This window comes from Phascolarctos cinereus, unplaced genomic scaffold (genome assembly GCF_003287225.1).
Source record: "Phascolarctos cinereus isolate Bilbo 61053 unplaced genomic scaffold, phaCin_HiC Scaffold_9;HRSCAF=440, whole genome shotgun sequence".
Lineage (NCBI taxonomy): Eukaryota > Metazoa > Chordata > Mammalia > Diprotodontia > Phascolarctidae > Phascolarctos > Phascolarctos cinereus.
The window spans coordinates 167332498-167351119 of record NW_027556402.1 but is presented as its reverse complement, the minus strand read 5'-3'; the positions used below and the strand labels follow the sequence as shown (position 1 = coordinate 167351119).

Here is an 18622-nt window from a genome sequence, read left to right as displayed (position 1 = left end):
GGAAAACAGTATGGCAGAAACTAGGCATAGACCAACATCTTACACCATATACCAAGATAAGGTAAAAATGGGTACATAATTTAGACATAAAGGGCAGTACTATAAGTAAATTAGGAGAGCAAGGAATAGTTTACCTGTCAGATTCATGGACAACGGAAAAATTTATGACCAAACTACAGGAAGAGAACATTATGAAATGCAAAATGGATCATTTTGATTACATTCAATTAAAAAGGTTTTGCATAAATAAAGTCAATGCATACAAGATTAGAAGGAAAGAGAAAGCTAGGAAGCAATTTGTACAGCCAGTGTCTCTGATATAAGCCTCATTTCTAATATATGTATGTGGAACTGAGTCAAATTTATAAGAATACAAGTCATTCCCCAATTGATAAATGGTCAAATATATGAACAGGCAGTTTTCAGTTGAAGAAATTAAAGCTATCTACAATCATATGAAAAAATGCTCTAAATTATTATTGATTAGAGAAACGTAAATTAAAACAGCTCTGAAGTACTATATCACACACACCTATCAGATTGGCTAACATGACAAAATAGGAAAATGATAAATGTTGGAGAAGATGTGAGAAATTGGAACACTAATCTACTGCTGGTGGAGTTGCGAACTGATCAACCATTCTGGAGAGCAATTTGGAACTATGGCCAAAGGGCTATAAAAATGTGCATACCCTTTGACCAGCAACAGCACTTCTAGGGCTGTATCCCAAAGACATCAGAACAATGGGAAAAGAATCCACATGTACAAAAATATTTATAGCAGCTCTTTCTGTGATGGCAAAGAGTTGAAAATAGAGGGGATGCCCGTCAATTAATGAATGGCTGAACATGCTGTAGTATATGAATGTAATGGGATTCTATTGTGCTATAATAAATGATGAGCAAGAGAATTTCAGAAAAACCTGGACTTATCTGAACTGATACTTAATGAAATGAGCACTACCAGGAGAACACTGTTTACAGTAACAGCAATATTGTGCATGACCAACTGTGATAGACTTAATTCCTCTCAGCAATACAATGATCTAAGACAATTCCAAAAGACTAAAGACAGAAAATGTTACCCACATCAACAGAAATAATTATGGAGTCTGAATGCAGATCAAAGCATACCATTATCTCTTCTGTTTTGTTTTTTCTCTTTTCTTTTTTCCCTTTAGTTCTGATTCTTCTTTCACAACATGACTAAGGTGGAAATGTGTTTCATATGATCATACATGTATATCAGATTGCAAGTCATCTTGGGGAGGGGGAAATTTTTAGAATTCAAAATCTTATAAAAGTGAATGTTGTAAACTAGAAACAAATAATAAAGAAATAATTACAATAAAATTTGAGATCCATGAGTTTTTTTGCCTTTCTTCCCTATTTTTGTGTTATTTACCACTCCACAGTACCTAGTATCTAAGTACTTAATAAATGCTAGTTGACTGACTAACTGATTGGTTTCAACTGAAATATATATTAAGGAGGCATGAATTCATCTAAGTGATTTTACATTATAATGTATAATTAGAAATATGGTTCATACGGAAGAGTGAATCACTATAGAATATAAGATCTGACAGATACTCTTGATTGTGGATGGCACTGTGTTAGTTGCATTCAGGCCTAAAAGTCTATAAGACCTCATGACTGTGATCTATGATCACTCAAAAGCTACTGACTGGATGATTCCACCAGGGTATATCAAGTGGATGAAGTGAGAGGCAGTGTTGTACACTGAAAATAACATTCACATTGGAGTTAAAAGAAGTAAGTTTTGTCCTGGCTCTAATAACTGCTGCCTATGTGGCCTGTTACTTCATATGTACAATGATCATTGGATTCAATAAGTATCTGGTTTTTAATATTATGAAGTTCTTTGGATCTGATGTATAGTGATGAGATTATGACATGTGGCTGGGTAGGCAATTTCATGAGTTGGTTCATCATTCTATCTTGTTCATGTATTTTAAAGAGATAATAAGTTTAGTTTTGACTGGATTCCACTGAGAAAATTATGTCACATTCTGCAAGACATCAAATTTGTTTCTACCTCCCAAATCCATCTTTTTAATACTGTTGCATTTGTAGTGATTCTATACATCAGTAAATCAAAGTAGATAACCATTTTAGAACTAAAGTTGATCTAAATGTCAATGAAACGATAAATGGTGGGTCTGGGTAGGCATAATAACTTATGCGTAGGAATTGGCCAGCATAATTGTCACTGTAGAATTTTAAGGCTCAAATTTTCTATGTAGCGTATGTAGCTAGAATGAATGATAAAAGATAAGCTACACCAGTAGTACACTGATAGGAATGAATACTAAAACACCTAGAGAAAATTTCTAAATCATTCAGCTGATTTTGTATAGCAGATTTGTGGAAATTACAAAGACAAGTAATACAGAATTTAAAAATATATAAATTTTATAAAAATTATATAAACCAGATGGCAAAAATGGGGGAAGTTTTACTCCTTGAAGTTTTTCAAGCTGTGAATGAAAACACCCTTATTTTTTATCTAATTTTTAAAGTGGTAAAGTGATATTTTGGTGTCCTACATGGAAGAGAAGAAATCAAAAGAGTAGGACATTCTTTATGAAAGCCCATTCTCATTCAACCCCAGGAGTGGTCTTCTACAGAAACCACATGACTGCTGCTTCAACTCACTGAGATGGAGCTGTGGTTAGCTCTTCCAGCTTTTTCTAACAAATGAGCATAATCAGCATTCAATAATTATTGAATATTTTTCAGTGATAAAAACTGGAAATATGGCCAATTCTGTCTCACAAATGTAGTATAACAAAAAATTAATAGTGCTTAATTTTTAAACACATCCTGCCTTTACCATCTGGAATTGAAACATACTGAAAATGCCTGAACAAATGCTAGAAGTACTTTGCATAAATTGAAAACAGAGTACCCAAAGCACATTCCAATCTATTTGGGATTTTCAAGTTCCTCATGATTTTTCAGTGGACAACAACCTGTTTTCTAGGAAGGACTCAGTTATTTTTAGAGTTGCTGTCACTTTTCCAGGTGAATTGTGAAAATCTAAGGTGAAGTAAAAACTGCTTGAAGTTACATTGTACCTAGAATGTTGCATTTCACAAGATAGAAGGCAGTCTCTTTTAAAAAATATCAGTATGGATTTATTCAAGAAGTTTTGTCATCATTCTCTACCTAAAGAATATATTAAGTACATCTCCCCATGTTGGGTTTTTAGATTTTTGTTTGTTTGGTGGGTAGTTGGGTTGTTTTTTGGGTAATTGTTTTCCTGCCCAGAAAATGCATTCACTCGTCATTCATATGCCACTTTAGTTTTCGGTAAAGAACATTCCATCTAGAATTTGTCTTATGACAGGTGACAAACTGTGGTTCTAAATTAGTGTCTGAGCTTTACAAATTATTTTCTAGTGGGGAAAACAACATGGTACCCCACATGAGGACTTTAAATGATAAATTTCCAATATGACTTTTGATTAGCAAAAAAATAGCACCCCCAAATGGGTGAGTTTAATTTGTTTTTCTCATTTTCTCTCGAATTTTGAGGAGCTATGATATTGTGAGGTATGGGATGTCAACCCAGTTGTCATTCAACAGGTAAGTCATCAAGTTTGTCCTAGATATCAGAGGTTAAGGGATTTGCTCATAGTTACACAGCTAGTGCTAGTGCTAGTCTTGTACTCTGCCCTGACCAGACTATTTTTGTTGTTGCTGAGTCATTTCAGTTATGTCAGACTCCTCATGACCCATATTTGGGATATTCCAGGCAAAGATACTGGAGTAGTTTGTCATTTCCTTCGCCAGCTCATTTTATAGGAGAGTAATTAAGGAAAACCGGTTTAAGTGACTTCACCAGATTCATACAACAAGTGTCTGAGGCCAAATTTGAACTCAGTAAAATGTCTTCCTGATTCTGTGCCTGGCACTCTATCCACTAAACTATGTGGGTGACCCTGATTAGATTATACCTCTTGCTGAAATATTCAGGTCCTTGATAGGTATCTTGAAGAATTTGAATTGCTGTCATATTAAAGAGGGACAGGACTTGTTCTGCTGCGTGTGGGTGAGATAAGGAGGGACTAGAAACAATAAATGAGGTGGCAAAGATGTAAAGAAAAATCCTAATCATCAGAAGTAGCCAAAAGTGGAATTACTTGTTTTTTGAGGTAGTGAGTCATTCTTCCTCTCTAGGGGTTTTCGACTAAACACTAGTTGATCATTGGTAAGAAGTACTTTAGAGAGGATTCTTGTTCAGATTTAGGACTAGATGGCCTTTTAGTTACCTTAAAACTCTGAGATTCTATGATTCTATAAGAAACTAGAAAATAAACATAATTGTTTTAAAAAGTTGTTTCCTTTTTAATTTGCATTTTTTCCTTAATTCACTGGAAACTTCAAACATTTTAATGATTTTATATGTGCTGCAGTCTACATAAATGAGTACTTTTGTTACTATTTTTGAAATTTTAATTTTTGAAAACTTGAGATACATATGATTAATGGAATGTATAGTGTCATTACATAATTGAATAATACAAAAGTAGAATCATAAGTGATTTTGGTTAGCACATATTGGCATATTGTTGATTAAGAGAGTTGGCAGTACATAACAATGCAGCACTCTGCATTTGGATCATATGCATGAGCACAGGCAACTTGAATTCTCTTCGTGTGACCAATTAATGATAAAAATTCCTATTGACTGGCATAACAGATTTCATAATACATAGCTGTGAGATACCAAAAAATGTAGTGAATTGAATTAGGGAATAACTTTAATATAACGAAAATTAAAAGAGTAAAATTAAAAAAAACAAACTTACTTTATAAGACTCAGTCCCTGTGCATAAAATGTCTTACACAGCTAACTGAGAAATGGCAGGTTTAAGTGACTATAATAGTATTAGCCTTTTTATTAATGGATAATTTACCCCAATGTCAAGTGCAAATGGGGAAAAGAGGTGTAATTTTAAATATTTCCTTGAATAAAATAACATTTTCAAAGAGGGAACTGGTATCACATGGAGGATAGAGTCCTGACACTGGATTCAGAAAGACCTAAGTTCAAGTTTTACCTCGTATTCATGGTAGTTATGGGAATGCAGACAAGTCATTTAACCTTTCAGGGCCAGTGATATCTCTCTCCTAAGCCTGTAAACAAGAGACCCATTGTCAGTCTACAACAGCAGAAGATATTTCCATACAGTGAAATCATAGGCCCAGAAAACAAGCAACCAAACAAAACCTACTCCACAAGGGATGTTCTGAAAGTTACAAGTCAGTAAGGTCCTTTTTTTTTCTTAAATCCAATGACCTGTCCATCTTTGCTATGCGGGGTATACATAACATTTATGTATTTTGCAATTTCAAAGACAGATAGATAATACATATTTGTTTATGTATATATATATGCCCATAACCATGAAAGAATAGAGAGAAGAATGATTAATAAATTTGAAAAGATTTGAGTTCTCCTTCATTCTTCACTCTCTTCTATCCACCCACTGCCACATACCATCATTTACCATGTTTGTCTATTTTCTCTCCACAATATCTTTTTTTTTCTTTCTTTTTGGTGAGGCAATTGGGGTTAAGTGACTTGCCCAGGGTCACACAGTTAGTAAGTGTCTTGTGTCTGAGACTGGATTTGAACTCACATCCTCCTGACTGCAAGGCCAGAGCTCTATCCACTGAGCTACCTAGCTGCCCCCTCCACAATATCAGTCCCCCTTTTCTCTACTCATGGGGCTAACTGGATCAGTAGCCCATCATCTCTTGCCCAGCCTATTGCAATAGCCTCCCAATTCGTTTCTCTGCATTCAACCTCTCCTCATTCTGTTCCATCCTCAACATAGCTGACACATTAATATTCCCAAAACACATATCTGATCATATTATTCTCCTACTCAAAGAGATCCTCTGGGATCTTTTTGAGTCCTTCTAGGAAAAAATCAAAACTCCTTTGTTTCAGATTTACAGTGCTTCACAATCTGGCTCCCGCCTACTTTTGCTGGCTTATCAATTATTACCCCCCCATCATGCATTCTATTTGCTAAACAAATAGCTGATACTAGTATTTATATAGCTCATTAAGCTTGCAAAGGATCTTATAAATATTATCTTAGTTTATCCTCATGACAGCCCTGGAACTTAGGTATTATTATTATGTCCATTTTATAGAGAAGAAAATTGAGGCAGACAGAGGTTAAATGACTTGTCTAGGGTGACACATCTTAGTAAGGTCATATTTGAACTCAAATGTTCCTGACTCCAATGATGCTCTATTGAGCTAAATGCCAAAATACTGTTTATTTCTCTCATTTCCATTCCCTAGAACAAGCTATAATTCCTGCCTGCAGTGCACCCCCTCCTTAACTCCACCTCTGAATCCACAGCATATTTTAAGATTCAACACTAAAAGAGGCTATCACTCAAGTCCTTAAAGCTCTCCTTTCCAAATAACTTCATATTTCATATATGTTTAGTATTCACTAATCTAAGCACATTTTCTTTTCTCACTCCCACCAAATGGTAGAGTATAACCTTGGGGAAGGCAGGTATTCTTTCAGTTTTGTCACATACAATTTAGCACCTACCAAGTTGCATAGATCACAATAGGTGCTTAATACATTTTTGCTGTTAATGAATTGTTATAGACAAGCATAAGGTTTCTATCTGGACCATATATCTACATCTCTATCCATATCCACATTTATATCCATATTCATGCTGCTTATCTATATCATCCTTCTCCATTTCTACTGTTGAAAAATTATTCCTGTTGAAGAAAAAATATGCTACAAATTTAAACATTTGTGATGTCTATTTGAGGGCAGCTAGATGGTAGAGAGGATAAAGTGCCAAGCCTGAAGTAAGGCTTACCTGCCTGAGTTCAATTCTGTCTTCAGACACTCACTTACTAGCTGTGTGGGCCCTGAGCAAGATACTTAACCCTGTTTGCCTCTGTTCTTCTTCTGTAAAATGAGCTAGAGAAGAAAACTGCAAATCACTCCAGTATCTTTGTCAAGAAAACCCCAAGTGGGGTGGTCAAGACTCAAATACGACTGAAAAAAATGAACAAAATGCCTATTTGAATCTGTAGACTTCGGAGGTATAGGTTTAAAGATATGGGGGACACATGTAGTTCAGGACACATATTATTATGACTAAACTTAATGAAATCATAGGGAAAGAGTATAAACAAAGTACAAGAGGTTTCAAATGACTCTAGAGAGGAAGAGAAACAACAAAGATAAGAACAATAAAAAGATAAATTCTCCTTTCACAACGTTTCCCTACAGAAGACTTTACTGAGATTTATTCTAATTAAAAGTTTTCATTTTCACACCTACACTCTCATGTGAATATTCACACACTGATACTAACACTGAGTGACTAATACATTCACATATGAGAAACTATTTTTGACAAGTATATTATCGAAAACTGCGTTACATTAAAACAATATAAAAATAGGCTATATATAAGCTTTATCATTCTGGGTCTCAGGAAATACACATTTTAGAGTTGATTTTATATTACCAAACCAGGTTGACCCATCCTAAATGCAACTATATATTCTAGGAAGACACATATTCACCTTCATATGTATGCAAATCTAGTCAAAAAGATAATTATACTTAGTCTTACATTATATACATTGAATATGCTTAAATGTCATTCAGAAAAGTAAATGGGTTAAACTGAATTTGTTAAATTTTATTTGTATTTCTTCAGAATGCTAGATTGTCCTTCTAGTACTTCCACCATGTAATCACATAAGAGAACATTATAAAAGTCTTTATCACAGGCCAATCTGTTCAAGAAAAGGAAGAATAATTAGCATACCCATTGAGTGATCTTTTTTAAAACTGTATCAGTATTTATTTATTCAGTCAGTTGATTATTGCTATTTTTGTCATATTTGCTAAATTTCAGGGTGTGAGGTAAAACATCAGGGTTGTTTTGATATGCATCTCTTTCATAAGTAGTTATCTGAATTATTCACCAATGTGATTGTGAGTGCTTTCCATTTGTTTTTATAACTGTTAGTTCATGACTTTGACCACTTATCAACTGGAGAATGACTATTAGTATATATGTATATGTGTATACATATATATGTATATGTGTTTATTATAATTTTGAGTTTCAAATTCTCTCCCTCCTCCCATACCCACTAAGAAGGCAAGAAATGTGATATTAACCACATATACGAGATCACGTAAAACATTTCCGTGTTTTTATGTTGCAAAGAAAGGCAAGAAAAATTAAAAAGTGAAAAAAAATGGGCTTCAGTCTGCTCCCAAAATTTATCAGTGCTCTCTCTGGAAGCAGATAGTATTTTTTCAATATAAGCCCTTCAGAATTGACTTGGATCACTATTTTGATCAGAATAGGTAAGTAAATCACAATTGAACATCATACAATTTTACTATTACTATGTATAGTGACCTACTGCTGCTCACATCACTGTGCATCAGTTCATATAAGTCTTGCTAAATTTTATTTTTCTGAAACCATCTTGCTCATCATTTCTTATAGCACAATATTATTCCATCAAAATGATCTACCACAGAACCCAAAGTTTTAAAAACAAATGTCAAAAAACTGTTTTCACATGCAACTGGGAAATAAGATATACAGGCAATAGGGTATAGACATCTGTCCTGCCCTACAGGAAAACAGAAGAAGAAGGGGATAAGAAAAGATGGTGGAGACACGAAGGGAGGGCAGATTAGGGGAAAGGGTATTCAGAACGCATGCTGTCTTCGGGTTGGGGGAAGGACGAGATGGGGACAAAATTTTGACCTCAAAATCTTGTAGATGTGAATGTTGAAAACTAAAAATAAAGATGCAAGAAGAAAAAAAAAGAAACTCAAAAAAAATTATCTGCCACAACTTGTTCAGTCATCCCTTAATTTATAGGTATCTCTAAATTTCCATTTCTTGGCCACCACAAAAAGAGTTGCTATAAATACTGTTTGTACAAATGAGTCCTTTTCCCTTTCCTTTGATCTCTTTGGAATATAGACCTAGTAGTAGTATTGCTACTAGTATCGGGGCACTAATATACTTGTGGTGGAATTCTGAACATCTTATAGAACAATTAGGAATTACACATATTAGGACTTTAATATTATACATAATCAATTGGAGAATGAGTTGTATTTTTATAAATTTGACTCAGTTCCCTATATATTTGAGAAATGGAGACTTCAGTGAGAAACTTACTTCTAAAAATTTATCTAGTTTCCTGTTCTTCTTTTGATCTTGGCTGTATTGGTTTTATTTGTGCAAAACATTTTTAATTTAATTAAACAAAACTGAATTAATTTAACAGTTAATTTAATGTAAACAAAATTAACCAATTTATTTCCTACTCTCTATCTCTTATTTGTTCGTAAATTCTTCCCTTATTCATAGACCAAACAGGTAACATTTTCCATGCTTCTCCAATATGCTTATGATACAACTCTCCACAGCTAAATCATGTACCCATTTTGAACTTATTTTTGTATACCATGTGAGATGTTGGGAAATACCTAGTTTCTTCCAAATTGTATTCTAGTTTTCCTAGAAATTTTTGTCAAATACTGAGGTTTTTATCCCCAAAATTTGGATCTTTAGGTTTATTAAATACTAGAACACTATAGTCATGCAATACTGTATGTTGTGTATCTAACCTATTCCACTGATACTCCTACTCTATTTTTTAAACAGTACCAGATGATTTTCATGACTGACCCTTTTGTCATATTAGGAGATATATTCTTAATAAAACAAGAGACAGAATCAATCACAAAAGCTTAGATCAACAGCTTTTATTACATGAAATTGAAAAGGTCTTTATATGATGCTTGCTTTTGGTTTTAGATAGATGAATTATATAATATTAAGCAGAGTCCCTCTATGACTATACATTGTAGTGATTTTTATCATGAGTGTTGTACATTGTCAAAACCTTTTTCTGCATCCATCAAGATAATTACATGGTTTTGTATGTTTTCATTTTTAACATGACTATGTTGTTTTCTTAATGTTGAAAAATTTTTATCCGTTATGAATCTCATTTGCTCAAAATAAATAATTTTGCTCATTAGTTATTAGAGTATATTTCACACGATTCTGTATAAAAAAATCTGAATCAACATACATTAATGGTATTTTTCTATAGTTTTCTTTCTGTTTCTTATATTTACCTGGCTTAGGTATGAGGAGTCTGTTTGTATCATTAAAGGATTTTTTTGGTTGCTTTCTTTCTCTATTTTTAAGAACAGTTTATTAATTATAGGTACCAACTGTTCTTTAAATGTTTGACAGAAATAACCTAAGTACTGATATGAGCTAGGAGCTTTTTGTTCTCCGTCTCTCATGGTAGCCCTTTTACAGTTAGTTAAATTTCCTTTTCTTAAATGAGTTTATTTATTATTTATATCTGGTGTTGTTATACTTTGAATACTTTATATTTTTAAGGTATTCTATTTCTTTTGTGTTTTCAGATGCATAATACTGTTTTGATTATTCTTTTTTACTTTTCTGGTTTTTCTGTGATTTTTCTTTGCTCTTTTGCTGTTTTATTGATTTCCTTTATTATCTTCTTTCATCAGATTAGTTAGAAGGTTTATCGCTTGTAATAATCTTGTCAATGAACCAGCTTTTTAGGCTTACTGATCATTTCTGTGATTTTTTTTTAATTTTCAATTTATTTCTCTAATTTTAAATATATCTTCTTTTATGTTTACCCAGTGTGTGTATTGGTTGGATTTGTTTTTTAGTAAAATTTGGTTCAATAATCCTTCCTTTTTCAATTTTCTGTATACATACATACACACACACACACACACACATATATATATATATATATAGATATATAGATATACAGATATAGATATAGATATATAGATATAGATATAGATATATATGTAGGAATATGAGTTTTCTCCAGAGGATGCCACAATCTGCTTCCCTGAAATTCTGATATATCATTACATCACTATACTTTTCTATCACATAATTATTGTTTGTATGATTCATTACTTTTTACATGCAAATGACTGAAACATTTCATTAAAGCAGAATTTTAAAAAAACATTTAGTTTTTAAAATGTTAATTGTAGATTTATAGATTTGTCAAACACAAAGCTACAAAAATTTAACTCCCTCCTTAGATGGTTTAACTGACTGGGACACAAGCAACACTTTACAAAAGTTCACAATAGTGACAACAGACAACATAGAATATCATTTTGTTTTATGAGTTACTTATTTTAAGAAATGAGCAGAAAGTTATAACACATTTAAAAAAAAAACTATAGCTACATTTGCCTGAAACTTCTGTCCCAAGGTTACCTTTAATTTCCTAATCATCAAGTGCCAATAATCCAATCTTCATTCTAACAGATCTCCCTGAATTCTTTTGGTACCATTGATCATATCTTCCTATTGTATAACCTTATCACCCACAGGATCAAAGAATCATGGTGAGTTCTACCCCTATTTCTTCAACCATGCCTCTCTTTCAACTTCTTTCACTTTCACTTGCTTACAATGAAAGCAAAGAATGAAGACAGAAAGATATTAGAGATACTATGGAGATGGACTCAATGGGATTGCCAACTAAATAGCTATGAGGATTTTAAAAAATGGTTAAGATGAGATAGGAGTCATTAATGAATCAAATAAAGAAGGCATTAAGTATTTTTGCATGTTGAATGTTTTTTTTAACTCTTGCAATCTGACTTCAATTCTGTACAAAATTTTAGAGATTCAAAGGTTATTTTGTGATCAGTTAAAGAAACTAGCTTACAGAAATTATCTCTTACTGAATATTCACTAATTAAACTGTATTCAATAAGAGAGAGCATGCTTTTGATCAACAACAGGTAATACATGACAGACTAATCTCATTTTCCTTTTTTTTGAAAGTTTAGTAAACTGGTATCTCAAAGTGTACAAAGTTTACCTGAATCTCACCACTGAATCTGACAAAGTTTCTCAAATTATATTTGTGATGAAGATGGAGAAGCATAGTTTATTTGCTACTGCACTCTGTTGAATTTACATATAGCTGAATAATCTGATTCAAATAGGACTCATTAATAAATCAATTCCAACTTGGAAGAGTCATCTTAACTACAGTGCCCTAGGGATCTCTTTATGATACTATTCCATTCAGTTTTGTTAATAATTTGGAAGACAGCATAGATATTATATTTACCAGATTTCAAGTTAATCCACTAGGAGGAATACCTAACACACTGAATGACAGTCAATTCAGGATTTAAAAAGTAATCTAGAGTAGAATTAAAGGCTAATCCTAGTAATATATATTCAATAGCAATAAGTACAAAACTATGCATTCAAGTTCAAAAACTATTTAATTGGGGGCTGAGCCAAGATGGTGGAGTAAAAGTGGCGACTTGTTTGAGCTCTCCCCAAAATCCCTCCAAATATCAGTAAAAAAATGACTCTAAACAAATTCTAGAGTACCACAACCCACAAAAACACAGAGTGAAACAAATTTCCAGCCCAAGACAACTTGGATGGCTGATCTGAAAGGTATATTGTGCCAAGCAGGGAGAGGAACGCAGTACAATATGGGTGCACAGGCAAAACAGGCCTCAGCGATCCTGGAGCAGGCCTTAGAGGGCTGAATCACAGACAGCTGTGGCGGTTGCCAGACTTCTCAACCCAGAAACACCAAAGACAACTTAGAAGGTCAGTAGGAAAAGTCTGTGACCTCAATGAGAGAGAAGCTCTGTCCCAGCCCCAGTTTCCACGTGTGGCCCAGGGGCTATGGCTGCTTCCAGAGCTTCTGGCCCGCAGACTAAGGGGGAATAACGTGGCTGATCAGAGGGGGATTGCGCGGGTACAGGATTCTCTTGCTTTGCCCCCACTTGGATCTGGGTCACAGTTCTGGGTAGCAGTCCTGAGGTGAGGAGGAGTGCTGGCGTGGTGGAGCTTGTGGTGGCAGTAGAGAGAAAATCCTCCTCAGAGTTCCAAGGCACAAAAGAGTGCTTGTGGTCACTCTTAGACCAGAACACAGGCCAGGAAAGGAGTAAACACCTCACCCCTTGTCATGCATCTTGGAAGAACTGAAAATTTACAGGTCCCTGGAAGTATTTCTGAAAATATCTGCACAAAACCCCTGAAGCTTGGGACAATACATTCTCCACACTGGAAGCAGACTCCTACCTTAAAGAAGAGTTTATAACTCAAGTAGTTGGCTGGGATCATGAGCAAACCTCGCAAAAACAGTCAGACCATAGAATCTGTTTTTAGTGACAAAGAAGATCAAAACATACAACCAGAAGAAGACAACAAAGTTAAAGCTCCCACATCCAAAGCCTCCAAGGAAAATATGAATTGGTCCCAAGACACAGAAGTACTCAAAAAGGATTTTGAGAAGCAAATAAGAGAAGCAGAGGAAAAATTGGGAAGAGAAATGAGAGTGATGCAAGAAAATCATGAAAAACAAGTCAACGGCTTGCTAACGGAGACCCAAAAAAATACTGAAGAAAATAGCAACTTAAAAATAGGTTAAACCCAAATGCAAAAGAGGCGTAAAAACTATTTATTTGCAGAACTGAAAAGGCATGGTTACGAAAGAGTTATGCAAAAGTGTACTAAAATTCAGTATGAATCAACAGTATTATGTGTTGTCCAAAAAAACTCATGTAAGCTTATGACTAATTAAGTGAAGCATAGTTTCCAGAACAAAGGAGTATTTAGTCTTGTTACAATCTTCTCTTAGTCTTCAATTTTGTTCCTAGGTACCATGTTTTAGGAAGAATAGAAACAAACATATTCAGAGAATATGTTGGTTGGAGGATTGTATCTTAGGCCATTTGAAAATAAGTAAAAGAATTGTGGTGCACCATGGTGTAGTAGGGAAAAAAAAAAAGGGGGAGACCCAGAATAAGTACTTTAATTGTTGAAGATCATAAGGGAGGTAAATGGAAGAGTCAGGATTTTAACTCAGATCTTTTATGGATTTCACAACTTCAGGAAAGTCCATAAATACTAATTTAGTCCTTGGTATTCAAAATGTAATATCTGTATCCAGTGAAATACATTATACTTACATATTAGAATACATTCTTCAAGGAAATAATTGCTGTACTTAATATGTACAAAAAAACTATATCTATCTATCTATACACACATATATTCACACATATATAAACTATATATATATATGTACACATTAGACATACAGTTTACATACATGGATGCATATATGTATATTATATGTGAATACCTGCCAAAGGTAAGCATGGACTATGCAACTACAGATAGTCCATGAACTCTCCAAAATGATGTTTTAACTTTTTAATAAACACTATACCTATCACCCTTTTTAGATTACCTATTCAGTATTTGAAAACAGGCCTAGTAAGTTTAACTTTATATTTATTTACAAAGTTTTTCCTCTTCAGAGTTCTGCAGAAAAAAATTATTGTTATCACCATTTCACAGTAAAATTGAAACTCAGATAAGTGACATCCAGTATAAGATATACTAAGTTTTAGAGACAAATTATGTAGTCACTCTCCTAACTCCAACTCTTTTCACTACTGAATAACAGAGAAAGCAAATCCACATTATTTCTTGGAATATTAGATCCTAATATTCATCTTTTATTTTTATTTACAAGTCTTAATATGGCTGGAAATTCTTTGTGCCACAACATGGTAGTATGATTAATTCAATCATTCTATGGCAGTGAATTATGGGTACTAATTCTGATACTAATCTTCATTGGTATATCATCAAATGCTTTAGGGATTTTCCAGACTTGGTTCTGGGAAATCACCTTCTTTATGCTGAAGTATATCTCTAACTTCTTCACTTTCCCAAAGAGAGTGAAAATTGTTATATCATTATCAATACCTGCTTATGTTTCTCTCTTACTCTATCTCTTTGCTTATGATAAATCCAATAAAAATGTTTTCTAATAATGCCACACACATTGTTATTTGAAAGATATATCCTGCTATAATTCTATTCCTCAACACACCTCATGTATCAAAATCCCAAATGAATTAATTAGCCTCTACCAGCTGTGATTTCAATTATCCTTTTCTCATATAACACACAGAAGAATGGGGCCCAGGAAGGCATATCAAAGGACTCATTTTTATTTTGCAAAAAAATTTTAAACCTATTTTCTATGTTTTATTTGTTCACTTACATTGCTTTTTCAAGAAAATTTTTTTTTTGAAGAGGAAGGATGGGTTAAATTAGATGAACTCATATAAAATGTCATCTTTTTACTCCATTGTATATGCTCAGTTTCTGTACAAATAAACAAAAGCAAAACAAAATCCTCAAAGCAGTGTTATCCTTTACCTTAAATACTGCTAGGAAAAAGGAATATATTCTCCTTGGTACATCAAAATTAAAATGGTTAGTCAAATATTATATTGTATCTAGATAACTAATGAAAACATAATGTGTCAGGAATAAAATTTATTAACTAATATTTAACATCAAATTTCTAGTCCTGACAGATTCTCAAGAGGACAAGTTATATGTTCAGGGCACCACTTTCCCCTAATTTGAGGACAACCAATCAACCAATCAGCCAAGATCTATTAAGTATCTCTTATGTTGCTAGACCTCTGCAAGGTACTCTGAGGGATAAACAAGACTTAGAAGATCTAATTATTCTCATTAAGAACTTTACACTATTTGGAAGCCCCTATTTGAAAAGGGTAAGACATTATTTACTTCGAGAATAAGTAAGAGAGATATTCTGTATTCCAATTATAAGAAAAAATAATTAAGAGAAGAAAGTGAAAAAGGTTATTGGGAAAGGATTCAAAGAGATGACTGGACTTCAGATGAGACTTAAGAGATGGTAGGATATCTACAGGCAGATTTTGAGGGAAGACTAATCTAGGTAGAAGTAATAAAATGCCCAAATTTGTGAACATAGAGATTAAAAGGTGTCGGGCAAAGACCAGTAGCCCTTTTTACCTGAAACATGGGATTTGAGGTTATATGGTGTAGACTACAAATTACTAATAAGAACTGCACAAGAACACTAAAAAATAAAACACCCAAGAAAAAGAGTATAAAATATATTATCAGAAAGATGTATCCTTGGAAAACAAAGTGAAAGTGATTTAGTGAGAACATAGGATGCAGAACATACTGTTTCCGTAGGATGTCTCATCCATGTTTTCACCTGGTATTCTGTGCAATAATAAGAGATTAAGAGAAAGGCTCCTAGTAAACTGGATGGCCCTTAAATGGAGGATTTAAGGGATACTAGGGACAAATGACACCCAGGATGAGAGGGAGCTTCTGTAAGTCGGGATCTGCAGCCAAGGAGAGAGCATGCATGTCATTTTAGTCACAAACACACATCTAAGTATAAGTCCTATGCAGGGGAGTAACGAGACATAAACTTTGATAGATAACTTGGGCCAGAACATGTAAGTCCTTGAATGACACATTAAGGAGGTAGGGTTTTACTTCTTAGGCAAGAGAAAACCATTGGCAGCTTTTGAGCAAAAGATTAACACTCATGACCAAAGGTAGGGAGGGGTTTTCTAGCTACATATACAGAACTGACAGTAATTCAGAACAAGGTATTGAGGGAAACACAAAAGAGCTTTGATGAGATGACCTTTGGTGATTTGTTTAAAGAAAACCTCTTAATTTATTTTGACAGGGTTCATGTTGGCACTAAAGAGACAGAAATGAAAGAGAATATTGTAACCCTAGGTCAGAGAGAGACTTGGGCCTTCTCTTTATCAAGATTAAGCCATTCTGTTGCGTTCTTCATCCTATATATAGGAGCTTTATTTATTGATACTGATATAGCATGAAAACAGGAAAATTAGTCCTCAATGTAGGATGAAAAGTGAAGTTTCTCTTCTAGCCCAAATCTTACCTTTAAAAAATAGAGCTTTATTGATGAAGGAAAAAAAAATGCAAGTTTCAGGATTCATTCCTCTCACAGACAAGTTAGAACTATATAATCTTATATCTTTACTACTGAAGTTTCTGTATTTATTTCTGCACATGCTCTGCCTCTGTACTTAACATGAAATTTATTTATTGAGCTAACTCAATTCTCTTTTTTACTGTCCTACATTTACTTCTCTGGTTCTTTCAAATTTGGAATGAGCAATAAAGAGTTAGCATGTTATCTGTCAACTTGATTATGTAAGACTCCATTTTAGAAGTCAACCTCAACTACAATGGGGCATGATATTTTGTGCTAATTTATTATTTTGCTGATTTTGCTGGCACCTTCAAGACAAAAAGACTGTTTGTTCCTAAAATAAGACTAAGGAACTTTAATATCACGCAAGTCAAAAAAAAAGTAAAAAGAAAGAGAAAGCAAATAATCTGACAAAAAGGGAAAAAAATTTGAAAACAACTAACTCAAAATAAAAGAAATTCTCTGAAAAAGTTAGCAAAATTCTAGGATGAGAAAAAAGCTTTACAGCAAAAAGACAATTTGAACTAAAGACTAAAAATTGGAAAGGCATTTACCTCAAACTTTTTTTTAACTCCATTTCGAGGATTTTGGAGGAACTTGTTACTAGGGCATTGGGAAAATGAATGATTAGTGATATCTAATCAGGAGATTTTGTTATTATTTTTATTGTTATTTCTCCTCAAAAACAAAAAGAAGAAATCAGTTGATTCAGTTGAATGGCGTATTTGGGAGCCTAAAATATTATTGCTTAAATTTAAACAGGTGATAATTTTGAAATCACACAATTAAATCACTTGCAGTAATAAAATCCCCTCAAGTATCCAAAATTAAGTATTTCAGTGGGTTATGGCCCACTGAGGTAAAGAAGTCAGAGGTAAGGATCTCTTCAGTACTAAAACATCAAATGCCTATCTAATTGAGTCCCTAATAAGGTCATAAACTCTTGTGGATAATGGAAATTATGGGTTCAGTGTATTTTAAAATGCATTTTGCTTTAATCAATACAGATACATAGCTAGAGAATTGGTTAATAATATACAATATAATAGCTAATAAAAATGTAGCATTTCTTTTCATTTGCCAAAAATTAAAAACAATTCTGAAGCCTCAAAAATTAATAACTTATGTTCTTATCAATAAAGAGCTTGGCACTTTATTTATTTTGTTATTATTACTATTTTTTTTTATTTTTTGGTGAGGCAATCAGGGTTAAGTGACTTGTCTGGGGTCACACAGCTAGAAGTGTTAAGTGTCTGAGGTCATATTTAAACTTAGGTCCTAGTGACTCCAAGGTTGGTGCTCTATCCACTTTACCACCTAGCCCCAACTTACTATTTTATTTAAGAACTATTATCTCCACCTTTTTTTCCCCCTTCAAACGATTTATAAATTGAAAGGGCCTCCAACAAGTTGTAAGCTCATTGAGGGAAGCGATAGTGTCTGCTTCATCTTTTTATCCTCACTGCATAACACAATGCCTCACATATAGTGCTTTGATTATGTGGGTATATCTCATTTGCAATTATGGGGACGACTTAATTTGAGCCATATAAGAAAATGTGATTCCCAACTGAGCTCTTCCATTCTAGGGATCTTTTTTTGAGCATAAAAGCAACATTATTAGTTTTGTGTATCTGAAATACAATC

At 33.6% G+C, this 18622-nt stretch overlaps 1 long non-coding RNA gene across 1 annotated transcript in view; it reads left to right on the top strand.

Annotated features, from left to right (window-relative positions):
- LOC110210696 (uncharacterized) overlaps positions 1-15716 on the top strand; it is a 127953-nt gene extending 112237 nt beyond the window's left edge. Inside the window, exon 3 of the long non-coding RNA XR_002325150.2 lies at positions 15522-15716. This is a non-coding gene — a long non-coding RNA (uncharacterized LOC110210696). The remainder of the gene's footprint in view (positions 1-15521) is intronic.
- Positions 15717-18622: the final 2906 nt, after the last annotated feature.